Genomic DNA, 6000 nt, shown 5'->3' with positions numbered 1-6000 from the left:
CCGCCGCTCCCGCCTCCCCCGGGCCCGCGCCGGCCTCGACCCCGCGCCAGCGCCCCCCGCCCCGCCGCGCCCCGTTCCTGCACAGCCCGCCCCCGCCGGGCCCCATTGGCCGCAGCGCCCGTCCCTCACGGCTTTCCCCCTGCTCGGCCCCCCGCCCGGCGCCGTCCGCCCGTCCCTCCTCCCGCCCGGCACAGCCAGTGCGGGCGCGCCCGCCGCGCCTGCCCGCTCCCGCCCGATCCTGCTCTCGCCTGCCCGCTCCCGCCTCCGCCAGGTCCCGGCCCGGGCCCTGTCCCGCTCCGCCCCCCGCGCCGCTGCAGTGCCTCCCCCGCCTGGCCAGCGGTGCGCGGCGCCGGCAGCAGCAGGGGCGCGGCGGCTTCGCCCGCGGCCACCTCCTCTTCTCCCCGCCGCGTGTCTGCCCGGAGCGTTCATTCCCCCTCCCCACAGCTCCGCCGCCTCCCCGGGCCCCCCGCTGCTGAGGCCGGGGAGGGAGGCGGGAGGCTGAAGCGGCGGGAGAAGGGGGAAGTGTGCGAGAGGAGGCGGGGAGCTAGGGCGGCGGCGGCGGGCAGGTGAGGCAGGCGGCCATCCCGCTTCCCTTCGACGCTTGGCGGTGGCGGCAGGGCGGGTGTGCGGCGGCCGCGCTCAGGCAGCGCGACCCAGGGTGCGGAGCCGGGGGGGAGCGGCGGTGCCCATCGCGCCGGGGGGCGGCCGGGGCCGGGGCCGGGCCGCGCTGGGTGGCGGGGGGCGCTGCGGTGTCGCCGCCGGGCGGGGCCGGCGCGACGCGGGGCCGCCCGCGGGGCAGACCCTGGCGGGGGCCGGGAGGAGCCGGGCTGCTCTGCTGCCTTCTCCCCGTGCACACCAACTCCCCCGTCCTCGGCGACAGCTGTAACATTCTTTCTTCCCCCCTTAAGGAGAAGAAAACTCCGATTGGATTTAATGCATTTGCTTGGGGTCGGAAGAAACTCCAGCCTGCTGGATCTGGTTTAGACGCCCCGACAGATAAGGTAAATGGGGAAGGCTGATGGGGAAGGCTTGGAATCAACAGCAGCAGCAAAAAAAAAAAACCAAAAAACAAAAAACCACACAACCAAAAAACCCCACCAAAAACCAACAGAAAAATCCTTCCTCTGGGAAGGGGGTGGAGAAAAAAGCAAGGAGTTCACGCTTCGTTTTATATCCTGTTTTTGGCCTTTATTTTTTTTCTCTGTTTTCCGCTTTGGCCTGGATAGTTTAGCTGCTCTTTGTGTTTCTCCCCGCCTTGCCTAAACGTAAAGACGCTGGTTTCATGGAGGCAAGGAAAGAGTCTGGGAGACGGAAAGTTTTTAATCTCATCGGACACAGAAGTTTCTTTGTTCGGTCCGAGAAGGTACTGAGCTGAAGCTGCTTGACTGCGTAACTGCTGCTTCAGCTCCTTTCCTTCCAAAACGTTTGGTAACCCTGCGATTATAATTAACTTATCGGGAAATGAGAAAGTCCTGGAGGAGGTAATATCTTTTATTTAATCTAAAGATCTTGAGGTTTTGTGCTTGTGTCTGCCTTGTTTTCTAGAATATCAGTTAGTGTCTGACTGAACTTCGGGATTGCTGTTGAGTTTCTTTGTAAAAAAAAAAATACGGTCAGTCCTCGTCGGTCCTCTGTAAATGTTGCATTTTTTCCCCTCGATTGCTGCAGTCACCCATCTTCTTCCCCGTTGCCCCCTCTGTTCTCAAAGTGACGAGTTGGGCTGGTTGTTTTTTGGCTTGTACAGCAGAGGTCTGTCCTGTGTTTTGATCCTTGCAAAGTTTATCTGAAGAACTTCCATTTAAACCAAAGTGAAAAACAAAACCAAAACAGATAGCTAGTTGTCTGACTTCTTTAAAGTGCACGCAATTGAAGCCGTTAATGTAGATTTGTTTGGTTTTGGTGGTCGCTTTCACCTTTCTAATTTTTGAAATAACTCCTTTTTGAAGCTGTTGAAGGGGAAACTAAATGTGAAGTTTTGGTGTAAGGTTTTGTACTGCTGGTGCTTGTTGCACCAACTRACTAGATACATGTAGTGAAAGCAGTATTGCTCACCGCATGTTTATTTCACTGCTTCAAAGAGACAATTTTAGATTAGTGCTCTTATGTAGGCAATGRGTTTCTTAAATTGTGAACGCTAAAAACGAGGTAGAAGCCATAGCTGTGGAGTGTTCRTTCCTATTTGTCATACTCAGAAGCAACATGTTGGTCAGATAGGATGYGTATGCTTCAGTCTTGCCATTGTCTGACATGGATTGGTATTTGGAAATGTTAGATACAGTCATTTCTGTGCAAAATTGTTAACACTCCTACAGATGTAGTTCTTTACATCATGGAGTAATCTAGTGTTTTAAGAAAAAATAATTGAAACTCCATAACTGTATGATATACTGTATGGAAAAATGTTAACATATAAATGCCTAAAGCGGGTTCAGTGGCTGATAACAAATAAACTATTTGTCTTGCAGTTTATAGACTTACCTTTGCAGGCAGCAGTAAGGGTTATTCTTAGGCATCAGAAAGGTCTGGGCAAAATAAATGGCAGTGAACTTTGCTTTCCTTATATGGCTTATGCTTGGCAGAAAAGCAATGAAGTCTAAATAGAGTAATCCTTTTACAAAGAACCATCCCTTTCCCCAGCAGTGTTTCAGTCCCAATAATGACTGGAGATTCTTGAGGGGAGGGTGAGGAATTGTAGCCGTGCATGACAAATTTAGTTGTAAACCACTATGTTCGTAATCAAGGCAATTTTGTTTCTTTTCAGGCCTTTTGTGTTTCTCCTGATGCACTTGATATTTTTCAATGCCCTGTAGAAGAATAGTTCCTTGTAGTGGAGGCACAACTTTTTACGCTAGTGTTTTGTCACCATGGTAGCTATGGATAAGGCCCTTTTTAATGATGAAAGTGTAATTCAGTACTGCTTACAGCTCATGGTTATATCATCGAATGCCATTCATGTCATTAACATAGTTTAGGAGTTATGAAGGGATGTATTCTTTCTTGAGATCAATGTTCTCGACTGAAAATCAGTCTGGCATTGATACTCATGAACAAAATTCTTGAAGCTTACACATGGTAGTTCATGTGCTTGAAATGGCACTTTTATAGCTATGTGCTGATGGCTTGAGGAAATGTTCTTTTGACCTGGCTGGTTCTTACTCATGAATTAAATTAAGGTCAAGTAAACATCCCTAATTTTAAGAATGTATCAAAGAGCTAGAAGTTGCAGCATATGGCATACTGTGGAAAGTGATTATCATTAGGATGACTATCGTATTAGTAAAAATATGACTAGATCTGTCTTTTGCATAAACTGCACAGTAGATAATGCTTGATGTAAACATAAAGTTCTGTAGAGTATAATGTGCACATCATGTTCATATAGAATGGACGAGGGAGACAATATTAATAGAGAAATAAAATGGAGAATATTAGTGGAGAAAATATGATTGATAGTTGCTTACTGTATTAAGCTGGTAATCTCAGAAAACAGTGCTAGGGCTTGTTCTCARTGCTGTTTAGAGTCTGTAGTCCCAGGCATTAAGAGCCATGCTTGGAAGATCAAAGCTAAGGAAAGGCTTGCACATGTGTAACATACATTATGTGTCGCATGGTAGCAGTAAGTTCTAGAAATAGAAGGGGATGAGAGCAAATTCTTCAACTCGGCTTTCCTGTAGGGCTGTAATGAATCACTGTCTGTCTCCTTTGTGTTCTTGTTTTGTTTTTGTCCTTCCTGCACCCAAGCAAGAAGGAAAATCTTTTAGGGAAAATGTTATGAAAAGATCAAATGTTGATACATGTTCGACAGATTCTCCCTGTAGAATAACGACAGGATCTGCTGTAGAAATGCCTGACATTTAATCCTCATGGAGGAATTAGAAATCTATCCTTTTCCAAATGAGTTACTAGCTGAGCTGACGGAAGAGTTACTCACACGGTTATGAAAATATAGACTGTATTCCTATGTGAGCGTGCAAATGTTATGGTGACGTTTGAGATGGATAGTTAAATGAAGATTATCTGGACAATGAAGATTTATAAACATTGCTATTTTACCTTGTCAGCTTTTGAGTAAGTAGGACAATGTGGTGGAGGACACACTTTTTGCATCAGAACGAAAACATTGTGGCTAGTATGAGTAGTAAATAGACTGTATTTAACTATGGTTATGGGGTTTTTTTAAGGATTTTTTTTTGTTATAGAAAGGTTACTTCACTGAAATACAGCTTTCATGTTGAACTAAGAGTACAGTGTTTGGGTATTGTGAGTCAAATCTTAAAAATGTAAGATTTCAGAGTAAGGATGCTTATTTGGGAGAGATTTATGTATCTCCTGTCTAATTAAAATGGAAGAAATTATTATTGTTGTGCTGGAATCAATAGTATTTTTCTTACATAGTAATCTCGGGATAATTGGTCTTTTTCTGCTGTCTTGCCCTCATTGTTGTTAGATGAAAAATCGTTTGCACCTGGTGGGCTAATACAATGCTTATTCTTCAAAAACCACTGGCCTGTGGAACTGCTTATTCTTTGGGAAGAACTGGAAAGCAACCAGCCCAGTTGTGCCAACTTATACCAGTTCCCAAGCAGTCAGCTGTGTCTTTGGTGGTTCCTGGTGGTCAGTGACCCCAAAGAGACCTCCAGGACAGAAGAACGCATGCGTAAAGGGGAGGGAAAATAATGATTTTTGGGAAATTATTATAATATGTATGTTTGTTCCAGGAAATCAATGAATATGTATCTGAAATATAGTATATAAACAGGAGCTTTTTCTGTATTCAGCATGCATGGTAGTTTGGAGGAGATATCCTCTCATGCATCCAGCTCAATAAGGAATGCCTGCTTCTTAATACTACATTGGTGGTAAGGAGTTTTTTATTTTTACAGATTTTTGGTAGTAGTTTTGGTGACCCAGATGGRACCTGCTCCTGAATTTCAATGTATCTGAAGGAACATCTTTAGTTACCAGGTTTTTTTTTTAAGATACTTGTTTCTCTGATGCTTAAATTTCAGTACAGGTATTTGAATTACTACTTTCTACGCTTTCCCTAAAGGATATACAGAAACATGGTATTTCAACACTACGTTGCAATGCCAGYAGCCTTAAAAAATACATTGTGACTTCACATAATTGAGAAATAAAGCTGAAAAAAATTCTTCCTTTTGTCTAAATGAAACCAAAATGKTGGGGAACATTAGCATTGCAACTGTCTTGTCTCAGTTTAAATTAAAAAATAGGTTAGTTTCTTTCTGTTCTTGGAAGGAATTTGTAGATACTAAGCGATCATTACATGTAGGAACAAACAGCAATAATTAGGCAGAGTTTGAGGACACTCTGAACAATCTTGGCTGCTGTGGAGGTCCTGGTATTTAAAAATGTCAAAAGGTAACCAAGGCTTTAAAGGCTCAGTCTTGTTAGATAAGATGGTTTGTAGAGGTTGGGGTATAGTTGTCTTGCTGTGAGCTCATAGTGCTCAAGGRTTGCTTCTTGTGTCAATTGTCTGGGGCCAGCTTTAGGAATGGAAGAAGCTCAGAGTTGGTTTGAAGTATTAGTRGAAGTTACAGATTTCAAGGGAAACACATGTAATTTAAGTTTTAATTTGGAATGGGTCGTGTTTTCCTGTGAAGTGGCCAGGGCTCTATTCTCCTTGCTGGGGAAAATTCCAATCCCAATAAATAAATTGAAAATGTTTGAAGTTCTGCTGTTATGTTAAAGGTAGATGCAGAAGGACCGTCTTGGTTTTTGAAGTACTATGTTTTGAGTTTTACTGTTGCCTTTGGAGTCGTCTCACCAATTTTCCACTCTAGTCAGCGTGAGATGTTCCTGTAGCAACTGCAAAAAGGGTTTTGTCTTCCCAGACAGTTATGGAAGAAAAGTTTCATGTTTTTCCTTTGTCCTCTGTTCCATGATGTGCGGGCTGGATTGGTACAATTGCAGAAGTTATTTCTTCAGCCTCCCTTGCCCTCCTTGTCCTTGGAGCTTTTCAATACATGTATTCTAAGA

The 6000-nt window shown here is 44.8% G+C and overlaps 1 protein-coding gene across 2 annotated transcripts in view; it reads left to right on the top strand.

The window, feature by feature from the left end:
- The first annotated feature begins 299 nt into the window (after positions 1–299).
- The window catches only part of ERBIN (erbb2 interacting protein), a 111048-nt gene continuing 105347 nt past the window's right edge, over positions 300–6000 (top strand). The window contains exons 1-2 of one of the 2 annotated variants that reach the window (XM_057389618.1): positions 300–566; positions 909–1001. The gene's annotated coding sequence lies outside the window, so the exon portion shown is untranslated. Of the gene's footprint in view, positions 567–598; positions 659–908; positions 1002–6000 lie in introns of those variants that run through there. The other variant, XM_057389616.1, reaches the window with a different exon arrangement.

This window comes from Malurus melanocephalus, unplaced genomic scaffold (genome assembly GCF_030028575.1).
Source record: "Malurus melanocephalus ecotype Western Australia unplaced genomic scaffold, MMel_1.1 scaffold_18, whole genome shotgun sequence".
NCBI lineage: Eukaryota > Metazoa > Chordata > Aves > Passeriformes > Maluridae > Malurus > Malurus melanocephalus.
Note: the sequence above shows the minus strand (reverse complement) of the source record. Positions and strands in the feature narration are given on the sequence as shown.